This window comes from Jaculus jaculus, chromosome 6 (genome assembly GCF_020740685.1).
Source record: "Jaculus jaculus isolate mJacJac1 chromosome 6, mJacJac1.mat.Y.cur, whole genome shotgun sequence".
NCBI classification, from domain to species: domain Eukaryota; kingdom Metazoa; phylum Chordata; class Mammalia; order Rodentia; family Dipodidae; genus Jaculus; species Jaculus jaculus.
The window spans coordinates 3,787,054-3,802,569 of NC_059107.1; positions in this window are offsets into that span (position 1 = coordinate 3,787,054).

A 15,516-nucleotide genomic window follows, 5' to 3' on the forward strand; every position below is an offset into this window, starting at 1 on the left:
AATAAACGCTCGTGACAACATTTTCACTTTGTTTAACCCCGTGTGCCATTTCATGTACATTTCTCTAACAGGAATTGACTCCTAAACCGGGCATGGTGGCGCACGCCTTTAATCCCAGCACACAGGAGGCAGAGGTAGGAGGATCGCCGTGAGTTCGAGGCCACCCTGAGACTCCATAGTGACTTCCAGGTCAGCCTGAACTAGAGTGAGACCCTACCTCGAAAAACCATTAAAAAAAAAAAGAATTGATTGTTTATTTGTTTACAAGAAATAGGGCCGAAGAGTGGTTAGAAGGTTGGATGGAACCCTGCCCTCACCCGTTGCTAACTTCTTAACCCTACCTAGACGAGTTATTTAACTGAACCTCCCTTTCCTTACTAGAAAAATATAGGTAACAGGGGCTGGAGAGATGGCCCAATGGTTAGGGCATTTGCCTCAAAGCCTAATGACTGGGATTCGTTTCCCCAGTCCGCATGTAAGCCAGATGCACAGAGTGGCTCGTGTATATGTAGTGTGTTTGCAGCAGCTAGAGACCCTGGCACGCCCATTCTCTCTCTCCTCTCATATAAATAAATTTTTTTAAAAATATATAGGTAGCAACTATAGTTCCTGTCACAGGATTAAGTAAAATGAAATAAGTAAGAGGTTTTAAAGTAGTTGAAGTCTATTGTTTAGTAACAACTCCCTCTCTAGACTACAAGAGTCAGTATGTGTGTGTGAATCAACATTGATCATCCTAGACAATTTCCACTGGCAAGAAGTGGCTCCCAACTGCCATTTTCTGCATCAGAGTTCCTTGGGCTATGCCTTTAAGTTTTCTTTTTCTATTAAATTACCTTTCACTGGCCTTTCATTCCTCCCTGGGCATATTTGAAAACATCTACTGCTAGCCTCCCAGCCAGTTGCTGAGGTGGAAAACTCCCGAGTGCAGTTTCCTCCTCTTGGGATGTGTTCGCCCTACTGGAGCTCCCTCCTAGTGCCCAGCCCCGGATTGCTTTCCCGTACTCTTCTTAATGCAGCTGCTGGTCAGAACCTCTGAAAGAATGAGGATTGTCCGCGGGGACTCACAAGGTGAGTATACAGTCTGTCCTCACACGGCAAGCTGCTTGTTATGACAACTTTCCCAAGTGCCCCTCATGTGCCCAGGGGAGGTTCATAGATGATACGACAAGGAAAATTGGTCCCACAGTCAAATGACCGTGCGGAATGCTGAGATCCATGCAGGAGAACGTTTCCTGTAGAAATCCTCCGAGCTTTTGATTGGCTAATATGGGCTGTCACTGTCTGAGCAGAAAGTAGCCTGGGTTGCCCTCCGCCCCGCCCTGACCGGCTCGCCCCCAGTCATGCCACCCACGAGACCAGACCATACCAAGCTCATGCCACCCATGAGACCAGACCATACCGAGCTGGAGCCGGACAGCCTCACCCAGGAAACTGCCTTCTTGGCCTCTTCCTGTTCCTTGTGCCATATAGAGGTTTAAATAGTTCATATTTGCTAAGTTTCCATTGTTTCCTTCATGGTTTTTCACTTTTTTCTTAAAAAATAGAAAGATCTGAAGATGTAGCGCAGGGGTAGAGTACTCACCTAGCGCCGCCTGTCATGTGCAGGACACTCGGGGCTTTGTTGGTTTGTTTTCTGAGAGAGAGAACTGGCCTGCAGCCGCTGCAATGGAACTGCAGACACATGCGCCATCTCATGCGAACGTGCAACCGTGGTGCTTGCCTTGCCTGTGTGTCTGGCTTTCATGGGACCTAGAGAGTTGAACATGGGTCCCTAGGCTTCACAGGCAAGTGCCTTAACCACTAAGCCATCTCTCCAGCACCCTTGAAGTTTTAATCCCAGCACTGTATGTATGTAAAAAAATCTCATAAAATATTCTCTTTGTCTTCTCTTTACTTTCTCCTCTCCTTTCTTCTTCTTCATCCTCTCTCTCCCTGCCCCCCGCCTGTCCACTCCCACAGGGTCTCATTATAGTCCAGGCTGGCCTAGAACTAGATAGTCCAGGCTGGCATCCAACTTGTGGTAATCTTCCTGCCTCAGCCTCCCAAATTCTGGGATTACAGGAGTGACCCACCATGCACAGTATTTTATATTTTCCTATAAAACATTTTCGTCACATGTAGGTGCTGTGTGGATGAGTATGCCAAGCCAGGTTTTTTTTTTTTTTTTTTTTGTATTCCTCACTGACACTGGCATACTGGCTACATTTCTCTGTGTCTAGATTCATGTACCTGTTAGGATTAGATAAAGTCTTCCCCCTCTCCTCCCTCCGCCAGCACTCTCTCTTGCTCTGTGTGTCTCTCTGTCTGTCTGTCTGTGGTGTGCTCATGCATGTGTATAGCAGGTATATGTGCACATGTGTCCCCTCTGTCCCTCCCTTTCTTCCCTCCTTCCTTGATTCTGTGCTGTGCAGGTAAATGCCTTGGCGCTTACTGGCTCTCTGTATATACCTTCCATCTCATTGATATTAACAGCCTTGCCTGTCAATGTGTGTGGAGACCAGAGGTCAGCACTGCACGTCTTCCTCAGTCTCTCTCCACTTTGCTCTTTGAAACTCACTGAGCCTAGAGCTCACTGCCTTGGTTAGACTAGCTAGGCAGCAAACCTCAGGGATGCTCCTATCTCCACCTCCCCAGCACTGGAATTACACGTGGGCACCACCATGGCATTTGCATGGGTTCTAAGGGTTCCTTGATTTCTATGTTGTGCAAGTAGATATTCTGGGGCTTTCCTGGCTCTCTGTATATACCTTCCGTCTTGACAGTCACAGCCTTGCCTTCATGGTTTAATATGGTGAGTCAGTATCAGTGTCCTAGGCAGGGCCAGGCATGAATGTATATAAGGAGCACACATTCTCAATAGTTCCAGAAGCTTCTACATGCTGCTTTTGCTTACACACTATGGCTTGAGCTGGGAAATGAGCTCTTTATCCTACCCTGCATGGGTACAGCTAAAACTTCACAAAATACTAGAAGAGGAGAGATGTGGGGAGACAGCAGTGATCACTTCCAAGTCTATTTCTAGACCATTTATTTTGTTGCACTATGTCCAAATTATTTATATGTTGGCAAATTAATATATAAAAAGATAAGCAAGAAAATAGTTCTACGGGTACAATCCAGGATTAACCACAAATAACTTCTTATCCTATCACATTCCTTGATAAAAATTGTATGACTTTATAAAAATGACATGGGGGGGGGCTGGAGAGATGGCTTAGTGGTTAAGGTGCATGCTTGTGAAGCCTAAGGACCCAGGTTTGGCTCTCCAGGTCCCAAGTAAGCCAGATGCACATGGTGGCACATGCATCTGCCCATACTCTCTCTCCCTCCCTGTGTCTCAAAAAAAAAAAAAAAAAAAAAGCCAGGCGTCGTGGCGCACGCCTTTAATCCCAGCACTCGGGAGGCAGAGGTAGGAGTATCATCGTGAGTTCAAGGCCACCCTGAGACTATGTAGTGTATTCCAGGTCAGCCTGGGCTAGAGTGAGACCCTATCTTGGAAAACCAAAAAAAAATAATAATAACAAACAAATAAATAAATAAAATTTAAAAAATGATATGGGCACAGTTGAAATAATTTAAACAATACAGGAAAGTTTAAATTATCCCATTGCTACTCCTAGAAATGACCATCATCTAACTATGTTCACGTCATTTCAGAATGTTTTCTATGAATATTTGCAGACAAGGGGAGAGAGAACGGAGATCTTTTATACAAATATGGATCATAACACAGATGCTACTTTAGTAACAAGTATTAAATTTAGGGCCAGGGAGATGGCTTGCCAGTTAGAGGCCCTTGCTTGGGAAACCTGACAGCCTGGGTTCAGTTCCCCAGTATCCAATAAAGCCTGTTGCAAAAAGTGGCCCATGTATATGGAGTCTGTTTGCAGTGGAGAGAGGCCCTGGCACACCCTTTCTCTGTCCCTGTCTGTCTGTCATCTGTCTGTCTCTCTCTGATTGCAAAAAAAAAATTCAAAGTATTAAATTTTATTTTATCAGAACTTAAAAGAGACAAAAGGGTGAAGCAAAACTACAGGAAGAACAAACTTCAAAGAGGACTTTCCCCCAGAGACAGTGCTTCCTCAGAGACACCGCTGAGGGTTAAGCAAAAGTTTTAAAAACTACTCAAAGGCTAGAGTCCTTTCCTTAAATTGTGCATTTCTTTTTGTTTGTTTTCATTTCTAGTATTTTTTTTTTTTTTGAGGCAGGGGCCCAGCTGACCTGGAACTCAGTCTGTAGCGCAGGCTAACCTTGAGCTCACAGTGATCCTCCTACCCAGCCTCCCAAGTGTTGGGCCATACTCTCAGTTACACGTTGTGACACGCTAGCTGCCCTGATGGTCCCCATCTTCTCGACTCTTGTTACTTGTTATTGTAACACTGTCCAGTCTGACAGTCATCACTTCCTGTTTTGGAAGCATCACTCCGTAGTTACCCGGTAAACATTCTAAATTTAAATGAATTCACTGCTCGTCAACAGCCCTTTCACAAAGAGGGTTCCAATCATAATTTTAAAATTTCAATCCAGCTCTTAATGTGTGGAACTTTATGATCTAGCGATTTTTCCAAGAGGGTTCAAGGGTGCTTAAGACAGGAAGGAGATCTTGGCTGGCTACCGTATCTCTTTTCTGCCCTGGTGCTTGGGATGGACCCTAGGCTCCAAGCCCGCTTCGCAAGCACTGAGCGGTCTCCAGCCCTGGGTTTAATGTCTGCGGATTTCATCTTCTTCTCCTCAGAATGCGGTGGCGCACACCTTTAGCCCCAGCACTTGGGGGGCAGAGGTAGGAGGATCGCCATGAATTTGAGGCCGCCCTGAACTACATAATGAATTCCAGGTCAGCCTGGGCTAGAGTGAGACCCTATCTTGGAAAAAAAAAATTCAGTTTGATAAAGAGGACATATCTGTTTATCAAACACTCTGCTTCCTGGAACATCGTATGGACATAGACTGTTCTTCCAGTTTGCAGATGTAGGACTGACTTTCTTTCTGCATCAGAGGAGTTTTCTTTGGTTCTGTTTTTGGTCTCTCGTCTTCAGGAGTATCAGCTAATCATTCATCACCTGTCAGCCGTCCTTCAGTTCTATTCATTCCGATCGCTTTCGTCTCTTCACTTGGCTCAGTAGTTGGTGTCTCAGCAGGGTCTGCCTCGCTCTTGTTGGTTTTACTTATTCGTGAGTTCTGCGAGATGCTGGTTTTGTTTTCAGTCTGTTTCTTCTTCGTCTCACTCCATCTTCCCCATCTTCCAGCCTCCACTCTATTTAACTCGTGTTTCTAAAAATATTTATCTATGTATGTATCCATTCATTTATTTATTTGCAAACCAGAAAGAGAGCGGGAGGGGCGCACCAGGGCTTCTTGCCCCTGCAGATGACCTCCAGATGACCCGCCACTTTGTACATCTGGGTTTATTTCAGTACTGGGGAATCAAACCTGGACCAGCAGACTTTGCAAGCAAGAACCTCTAATTGCTGAGGCATTTCCCCAACCCTAACATGTGGTTTTTTTTTTTCTTTTTTGAGGCAGTGTCGTATGTAGCCCAGGCTCACCCCAAACTGGATGGGTAGCTAAGGATGACCTTAAACTTCTGACCCTCTTGCAGTCACAGTAATTACAGGCATGCGTTACCATTCGCAATTTACATGTTCCTGGGGATCAAACCCCAGGACCACGTGCATGATGGGCAAGCACTCCACCAACCTAGCTACATCCACAGCTATCGTGTTCCCACTAAGTGTCTTTATAATGTTAAGTAGTTTTAAGGACTTCCTTCTTGTTTTCATTTTTTTGTTTATTCATATTTTATGTATTTATTTGAGAGCGACAGAGAGAAAAAGAGGCAGATAGGCAGAGAGAATAGGTGCACCAAGGCCTCCAGCCACTGCAAACGAACTCCTGATGCATGTGCCCCCTTGTGCATCTGTCTTACGTGGGACCTAGGGAATCGAGCCTCAAACCGGGGTCCCTAGGCTTCACAGGCAAGCACTTAACCACTAAGCCATCTCTCTAGCCCAAAGAATTCCTTCTTTTAAGATTTTTTTTTTTTTTGAGGGAAGCTCTTCTTTTGTCCTCAGTTTCCCTATTATGAAACAATTTATAGTTTGCTGCCATGTTCCTTTTCTTGTCGTTTTGGTTTGTTAACTCTGTCCAGATCTCTTCTCCCTTTTACCTCACCTTGCTGCTTTATTTTATTTTATTTTTTTCTTTTTTTTTATTTGAGAGAGGCTGAAAGAGAGAGTGAGAATGGGCACGCCAGGCCTCCAGCCACTGCAAACAAACTCCAGACACATGTGCCACCTTGTATATCTGGCTTACGTGGCTACTGGGGAATCAAGCCTCAAGCCAGGATCCTTAGGCTTCACAGGCAAGCACTTAACCACTAAGGCATATCTCCAGCCCCCTTATTTTCTTTTCTTTATTTATTTGAGAGAGAGAGAAATAAAGAGGCAGGTAGAAAGAGAATGGGTATGCCAGGCCCTCCAGCCACTGCAAACAAACTCCAGATACATGTACCACCTTGTGCATCTGGCTTACGTGGGTCCTGAGGAATGGAATCTAGGTCCTCAGGCTTTGCAGCACCTTAACGGCTAAGCCATCTCTCCAGCTCAGGAAGACTTTCTTTAATCAAATCCCAATTATAAAGACAAAGTAGGTATGAAATTAGTTACTTACTTAAAATAAGAAAATAACTGGACTCAGGGATACCTACAAATGAGAGCCCTGGAAACATACGTTTCTGGGGTTTTCCAAGATCTAGGGTACCCTCAGTAAATGAGCCTCAAAAATATGCACCAGGGGCTGGAGAGATGGCTTAGCAGTCAAGCGCTTGCCTGTGAAACCTAAGAACCCTGGTTCAAGGCTCGATTCTCCAGGACCCACATTAGCCAGATGCACAAGGGGGCGCACGCATCTGGAGTTCGTTTGCAGTGGCCAGAGGCCCTGGCGCGCCTATTCTCTCTGTCTCTATCTACCTCTTTCTCTCTCTCTGTCCATTGCTTTCAAATAAATAAAAATAAACAAAAAAAATTAAAAAAAATATGCACAGGGCCAGGCGTGGTGGCACATGCCTTTAATCCCAGTGCTTGGGAGGCAGAGGTGGGAGGATTGCCGTGAGTTCAAGGCCACCCTGAGACTAAATACTGAATTCCAGGTCAGCCTAAGCTAGAGTGAGACCCTACCTCGAACAATCAAAAAAATAAAATAAAATAAAAATAAAAAGCACAGGTCCCTTGTCCCAGACACCACTGAAGCAACTCCCTGGTCCATGGTCCGCAGCTGCCCCGTGAGGAAGACCCACTCTCCAAGCCTGGTTTGGGGAGGCAGTGGACAGGACCGACATCTCCTTCATAAGGAGCCTGCCCACCCTCACGCTCACTGTGACTCTTCCCCCAGGTGGAAGCTTTCTTCCCTCCTTTTCAAGTTAAATGTGGCCATAAAGAACTTTCTAGAAAAAGAACAACAACCATAAAACTGTCCAGTAACCAAAGAGCTCCAACCTACATATGTGAAAGACTTTAAGGCACTCAAATTTCAGTGTGACCTTTGCCCCTGTAGCCACAAGCAGGTGACAGGAAGCCTCACATGGTGACGCTGCTAGGCCAAGATGAGAAAACGAAAACATTTTGCTTTTCGGAAAACTGTGGCCTTCAAAGAGAGTAAGAGAAAGAGTGCTTCTAGCTGGCTGACATGCCGGAGATCCAGCACAAAGCTAGGAGGCCACACTCAAGATGGGAGCCCAGGAGCCGTTGCTTTCCTACTGGGCCCAGGGGTCCCTGGAGGACCCAGAGAAAGAGCCCAGCAGGTGGAGCCCTGCCCCTCCCCACACAGCTCCACCCCATCTGCATTATCCATTGCCCTCTCTCTCATTTCCACAAAGGATTCTTGGCAGCTAAAAATAAGTCTGAAAACCACCTCTCTCGGGGGAGTTTATTCAGAGCCGACATGAGTCTGGAAAAGCCGCTGTTCCCGAGGAACCTCGGGACGGAGTTAGGAAAGCTGACGGGAGGAATTTCATCTGACTTGGAGCAGTTGGGCGGTGAGAAGAAAATTCAGAGAGCCAAGGGAAGGGACTCGAAGTTGAAATAGGAATCGAAACAACAGTAAATAAGCAATAAAGAAAACTGGCTAGGGATGGTGACACATGCCTTTAATCCCAGAGCTTGGGAGGTAGAGGTAGGAGGATAGCTATGAGTTCAAGGCCACCCTGAGACTCCATAGTGAGTTCCAGGCCAGTCTGGGCTAGAGTGAGACCCTACCACACACACACACATCCAAGGGGAGGGCCAACCAGCTGCAGAGTAAAACCAGAGAAGGTTAAGGGCCTGCTTAACAGACAGAACCCCAGTTAGACAACCAGAGGGTCAGGAGACAGAGGCCCCAGAGCTCACCCGTCTGGTTCATACTACTGACTCACTGCCTCACTGTCGGACACGCAGGCATGTGAGAAAGCAAGCAGACAAGGCAGGGGCCTTTGGGGGAGTGGGCAGGCTCTGAGGGGCTCCTCGGTTCTTTAGTCTGCAACAGAACTTGCTGCTTCGCATGGCTTAAAGGGCCACAGGCTGAATGATGTGTTGGTCACAATAATGGCTCCCCCAAATTTCCATGTCTTAATCCCTGAAGCTGAAATAGGGCCCCTTGCATGGAGAAAGGGACTGTGCTAATGTGTCTGAGGACCGGGGTGGGGGCTTACACACGTGTTCATGTGCATGGTTCTACATGCGTGTGTATATACATATTTATTCAAGTGCAGGTGCTCATGCATATGTGCCTGTGGAGGCCAGGGAACACCCCTGAGTGTTAGCCCCGGGTACACTGGTGGGGTTTTTTCTTTAGTTATTTATTTATTTGAGAGACACACAGAGACAAAGAGAGGGAGAGAGAGAGAATGAACGTGCCAGGGCCTCCAGCCACTGCAAACGAACTCCAGATGCATGCGCCACCTTGTGCATCTGTCTTACATGGGTCCTGGGGAATCGAACCAGGGCCTTTGACTTGGCAGGCAAATGCCTTACCCGATAAGCCATCTCTCCAAGGCCAACTTCTCGTTATTTTTAACTGAGAACTTTACTATAGGGACACATTGTGTGCTCATATGTCCGGTGCCCTGCTCCACCGAGGCCCCTCCTCAGTGGGGTTATCAATATTCACTCTGGGGTCACGAACGTGACCGTCTTTGGGGAAGAGTGGACGATGCTGCGGAGGACACCTTCCCACCCACGGCTCTTCCCTCCTCCCCTCCGCTCCTCGGCAGGTTGCCTGAGCCTTGGGGGCATGGTGGAAGTCTCTCCCCTTCACTGTGGACTTCTCAGCAGCCTCGGGTTTTTCTTTTTTTGCTCTGATGAGTTTTGAGTCTACTCAGCATTACTGCCATCTCCTTGAGGAGGTCCTCAGGCTAGCAGTGAGAGCAGCTCTCATATTTAATCCTCCACTTCCTCTGCAATGTCTCCTGGGCCCTGGCAGGTGTGGTAGAGGTGACTTGCCTCATGTTAAGCACAAGGGGCTTTTCTCTCTCTCTCTCTCTCTCTCTCTCTCTCTCTCTCTTTCTCTTCTTTTCTTTTTTTTTTTTTTTTTGGAGGAGGGGTTTCCGAGGTAGGGTCTCACTCCAGCTCAGGCCTGCCTGGAATTCACTATGTAGTCTCAGGGTGGCCTCGAACTCCTGGCAATCCTCCTACCTCTACCTCCCAAGTGCTGGGATTAAAAGCGTGCGCCACCACACCTGGCCTGGCTGTAAAAAGCAGATTTTCTAGCCAAGAATGAGAGCAGCATGGATCAAAGAAGATATGAACAGAACATAAACATTTAGAAGGCTTTTATTTTTTTGTTTGTTTGTTTTTGTTTTTTGAGGAAGGGTCTCACTCTAGCTCAGACTGACCTGGAATTCACTCTGTAGTCTCAGGGTGGCCTTGAACTCATGGCGATCCTCCTACCTCTGCCTCCCAAGTGCTGGGATTAAAGGCATACGCCACCATGCCCGGCTAGAAGACTTTTTGATGGGCATAACCTCTCCTTTTTTTTTTTTTTTGAGGTAGTGTTCCATTCTAGCCCAGGCTAGTCTCAGGGTGGCCTCGAACTCACAGCAACCCTCCAAGCCCTGCCTCCCGAGTGCTGGAATTAAAGACGTGCCCCACCATGCCCCACCTAACATCTTTCTTAAGCTGTCCTTGTCAGGTTTTTTGCCACAGTGCCAAGTAACACACTTCTCTTAGATCTCACTGACCAGACCGGAGCACGTGACTGCAACTGGTCTCCAGATTGCCAAAAGTAGGTCCCCGCTGATGCAATGCCCGTCGGCTAGACAAATGGGAATATGTAAGTCTGCCGGAGAGGGCAAGAAAAGCAAATGAAAAATATAAAAAAATAGCACACAGAATTCCTAAGCTGTATGAAGTATGGATAGTAACCTGATAACTTGTGAGACATGCTAGTCATAGAATAAAGGAAACACAGGGGAGGTGAACGGATTTAAAAGAAAAAAAAAAAGGACAGAACTCAAATGTGTTACTTATAGATCAAAAGGCATTGAAACTCCAACTAACAAGGTAAAGACCTTGCTAACTCTGGATTGGCAGCTGTCATCCTTACGCAGGACTCTGTAGAGACCCCGATGGCCCCGTTCTGTCCTTCCCATCTGCCCCGTGAGCGGCCTGTGGCTACAGCCAAGCGTGCTGGCACAGCCTCCCGAGCTGAGCTCGCTGTGGGAGCACGGACCACCCGCTGCTCGCTCAGGCCTCTGTGCTAGTTCAACTCTCCTCTCAAAGTGGATGGCCTCAGGCTGCAAGGATGGCTTAGTGGTTAAGGAGTTTTGCCTGCGAAGCCAAAGGACCCAGGTTCGATTCCCCAGGACCCACGTGAGCCAGATGCACAAGCGGGTGCACACGTCTGGAGTTTGTTTGCAGTGTCTGGAGGCCCTGGCGCGCCCATTCTCTCTCTGTCTGCCTGTCTTCTCTCTCTCTCTCTGCTTTCAAATAAATAAATAAAAAAATTTTAAAAAGCTGACAGCCTCTGTACATGCAGACAATGTACCATGACCATAATCCTGCCCACCAACCTCCTTTTTCTTTACATTTTCTTCACCTTCCTTCTTTCCTTCCTTCTTTCTTTCTTTCCTTCCTTCCTTCCTTCCTTCCTTCCTTCCTTCCTTCCTTCCTTCCTTCCTTCCTTCCTTCTTTCTTTCTTTCTTTCTTTCTTTCTTTCTTTCTTTCTTTCTTTTTGAGACAGGGTCTCATGTAGCCCAGATTGGCCTCAAACTCACTCTGTGGCCAAGGCTGACCTTGAACTTCTGATCCCCCTGCCTCCACCTCCTGAGCGCTAGGGTTGCCGGCGTACCTGGCCTGCACGGTGCTGGGCATGGTACCAAGAGCTTTGCGAACTCTTGTCAGGTACTCCCCCAGCTGAGCTGCACCCCAGTGTATCGCTAGACGTTTGATGGTTCTGTTTGTTTTTGAGCATCTCAAGTTGGTCTGTGAGTCTTCCTGCCAGACAGCTTGCCTGCATGACATCACGGCAGTTCCACATAGGACCAACCATCCCGGTTCATCCCCGAGGGCCAGGCACGTAGCTGTCTAAACAACCAGATCCTGTTAGACAGGAACGGGGGAATGCTGTCCGGTGGGAGCCTGAGGCCCCGGAGCTTCCTCCATCAGTCTTCTGACTCCAGGCCAGACGCACTGAGCTCATCTTTCTGCTAAGTGACACGCTGGGGCCTTCAGAATTTGTTCTCGTCTATGAAGTGCATCTTACAGGGAAGGGGAAGGACTCACTCACTTCTCGCCTCTCGTGACTAGAGAAGCTCCTGTCCGTGTCCATCTGCTCTCCACCCTGTGACAAGAAAGACACCTGAGAAAACAGACGGACAAGAAGGGAAGGTTTGTTTGGGCTCATAGTTTCAGTCTAGGGATCATTTGGCCCTGTTCTGTGACTGTGGCTGCAAAGTGCATGATGGCATGGAACATGTGACAGAGGGGGACTGTCCACCTCCACGGCGGCCTGGAAGGAGAGAGAGGGAGGAAGGCCGGGATCCCCTTCAAGGTCTTGCCCACAATGACCTAATTTCCTTCCACTAGGCCCCACCTCCCAAAGGTTCCACCACAGTAATGCCACAGACTGGCACCAAGCCTTCAGCACATGGTACATGACAAACGTCTACAGACTGAACACTTTAGTTAGCCTTTTGTAAAAAAATTATATACATATATATGGCTTTGAGAGAGCGAGAAAGAGGCAGATGTGTGTGTGTGTGTGTGTGTGTGTGTGTGTGTGTGTGTATACACACATATATATGGAGAGAGAGAGAGGGAGAGAATGAGTGTGCCAGGGCCTCTAGCCACTGCAAATGAACTCCATATACATGCACCACCTTGTGCATCTGGCTTACATGGGTACTGGGGAATTGAACCTGAGTCCTTTGGCTTCGCAGGCAAATGTCTTAGCTGCTGAGCCACCTCTCCAGCCCTATTCAGTCTTTTATACAACAAAGGTTGACTCATAAACCAGAGTGATGACTCACGTCTGTAATCCCAGCACTCGGGAGGCTGAGACAGGAGGATTAGTGTGAGCCTGAGTTCATCCTAGCCGTGTGAATACAGTGTGCCACCCTGTTTCAAAAGGCAGCAGGAGGAGAGCAAGAGGAGGAGGAGGAAGAGCCAGAGATTTGCTGGGCACTTACCATGTGCTATTGGTAATTTGATGACTAAGGCATGATGGCTGTCTGCCAGACTTCAAAATTCAATATGAGAGCAAGCACAGAAATGTGAAGAAATAGTACACAGCCCAAGTGGACAGTCCCTCAAGAGTCCTCTCTCAGCGCTGCGAGCTGGGCCACAGAGCACCAACACGGGTGCTATGACCCAGACCCCCATCGACCTCCCGCTAGCAGCCCTCACGCTGCCCTTCACCTGCCCCCTCACCTGCCCCCTCACCTGTCCCCTCACCTGTCCCCTCACCTGTCCCCCTCACCTGTCCCCTCACCTGTCCCCTCACCTGTCCCCCTCACCTGTCCCTTCACCTGCCCCCTCACCTGCCCCCTCACCTGTCCCCCTCACCTGTCCCCCTCACCTGTCCCCCTCACCTGTCCCCCTCACCTGCCTTGCCTCAGGTGATGTTGCTACTTCTAAAAAATATTTATTTGGGGCTGGAGGGATGGCTTAGCAGTTAAGGCGTTTGCCTGCAAAGCCAAAGGGCCCTGGTTCAATTTCCCAGGACCCACGTAAGCCACATGCACAAGGGGGTGCACGCATCTGGAGTTTGTTTGCAGCGGCTGGAGGCCCCGGTGCACCCATTCCCTCTCTGTCCCCCACCCTCTTTCTCTTTGTCAAATAAGTAAAAATAAAATATTTTTTAAATTGCCTATTAAATATTTATTTGCAAATAGAGGGAGAGAGAACAGGTATGCCAGGGCCTCTAGCCACAGCAAAACTCCAGATGCATGTGCCACCATGTGCATCTGGCTTATGTGGGTACCGGGGAGTCAGACGTGGGTTATCAATCTTTGTAGACAAGCCCCTTAACCACTGTGCCATTTCTCCAGCTCTGTTTCTACTTTTTCTTTTTTAAATATTTTATTTATTTATTTATTTATTTATCTGAGAGAGAATGGCACACCAGAGCCTCTAGCTACTGCAAATGAACTCCAGACGCATGTGCCACCATGTGCATAAGGCTTATGTGGGTCCTGGGGAATTGACCCTGGGTCCGTGGCCTTCACAGGCAAACGCCTTAACCACTAAACCACCCCTCCAGCCCTTGTTTCTACTTTTTCAATTGATTTTCAGAACCTTGTGTCTTGGAGAAGCCCGTTGTCCCCACTGCCCTTGCTGGGCCACATTTCTGAAGGCCTGTAGCTGGACATGTGACAGCTCCACCTTGTAAAGACTGCGCCCCCTGCTCAGATGGCCTGCAGGATTCCAACACAAGTCAGGAAGTGCCGTGCCACAGTAAACCCTGCCAGGCACCCAGAGGGTGAGGAGAGGAGGGGAGGGAAACCGAGGGCTTCCTTGGGCATGACATTTTGGACTGGAACTTCAGTATTAATTTGCTTTGGTCCACAGTGGCTGCCTACACAAAGAATGATGCCACCCAAGGAAAAACCAGTCTCCAGGAATGCAGCCAGGCCTTGGGAAGCTACAGAGCTCTTCCCGGTCCCCACCGAGATGTGACAGCAGGTCACGTCACGGTACAAACAACCCCATCTGCTGCCTCTGCGTGCCCCCGAGCTGCCCAGAGCCTCCTGAGGAGAGGGACAACGGCCCCGCTGCCTAACAGCACCGCCTCCTGAAGCCCGTCTGTGCTCTGCGGGCCTCCCGGAGGGACTTGGGAATGCTGCCCGGATCCTGCCACCTCCCCGCCCTGTGCCCACCACAGCCACTCTGAGTATTGATGTCTGCCACCCGTTGCCAGCCGTGATTCCATCTCGTCACACTTGGCCCAGGCCTGGACCTCTTTATCAGCGAGAAATCATAAGGAAGGACCTACTGTGTGCTGGAGCCGCGAGGAGGAGTCAGGTCTGACTCATGGCCTCATGGGACAGTGGGAGCCAGCAAAATACAGCCAGGTAGAACCAGGAGGGTAGGCTGGGATGTAACAGGCCGCAGGTCCGGTCATCCTCTGAGCCTTCCTTCAAGTCACCTGCCACTGAGCACCCAGGTCAAGACTGTCCCAGGGCTGCTTGAAGTGCCCCAGCCCCTTTCTGAGGTTCTTCCTTCCCTTCCCAGATCTGAAACCTCTCCTTCCCACCTGCCCTCTTATCAGGCCTACACCCCCAAGTCTCCTCTTGCAAAAAGCCTTGGGTTTAATCCCATCTCCCCCCCTCCCCCGCCCCGGTCCTTCCCATCTCTCGTCTTGCCTTTGCTGACCAGCTTCTTAGAAGGATAATCATTTACTCTCTTTCTCTCTCTCTTTCTTTCTTCCTTCCTTCCCTGGGAATTGAACCCAGGGGGGCTCATTCATGCTAAGCAAGTGTTCTACCACTTGTTTAATTAATTAATAATTATTTGCCATGCTGGAGATCAAAGCCAGAAATTTGTATATGCTAGGCAAGCGTTCTGGGCTACACCTATAGCCCCTTGATTTTTTATTTATTTATTTTAGAGAGAGTGAGCAAGAGACAGAGAATTGATGCACCAGGGCCTCAGCCACTGAAACCGAACTCTAGATGCTTGCACCTCCTAGTGGGCATGTGCGACCTTGCACGTGCCTCTCCGCGCATCTGCTTACATGGGATCTGAAGAATGGAGGATGGGTCCTTAGGCTTCGCAGGCAAGCGCTTAACCGCTAAGCCATCTCTCCAGCACCTCGATATTTTTTTTTAAGATTTTTAAAAAAATTTTTATTTATTTATTTGAGAGCGACAGACACAGAGAGAAAGACAGATAGAGGGAGACAGAGAGAATGGGTGCGCCAGGGCTTCCAGCCTCTGCAAACGAACTCCAGACGCGTGCGCCCCCTTGTGCATCTGGCTAACGTGGGACCTGGGGAACCGAGCCTCGAACCGGGGTCCTTAGGCTTCACAGGCAAGTGCTT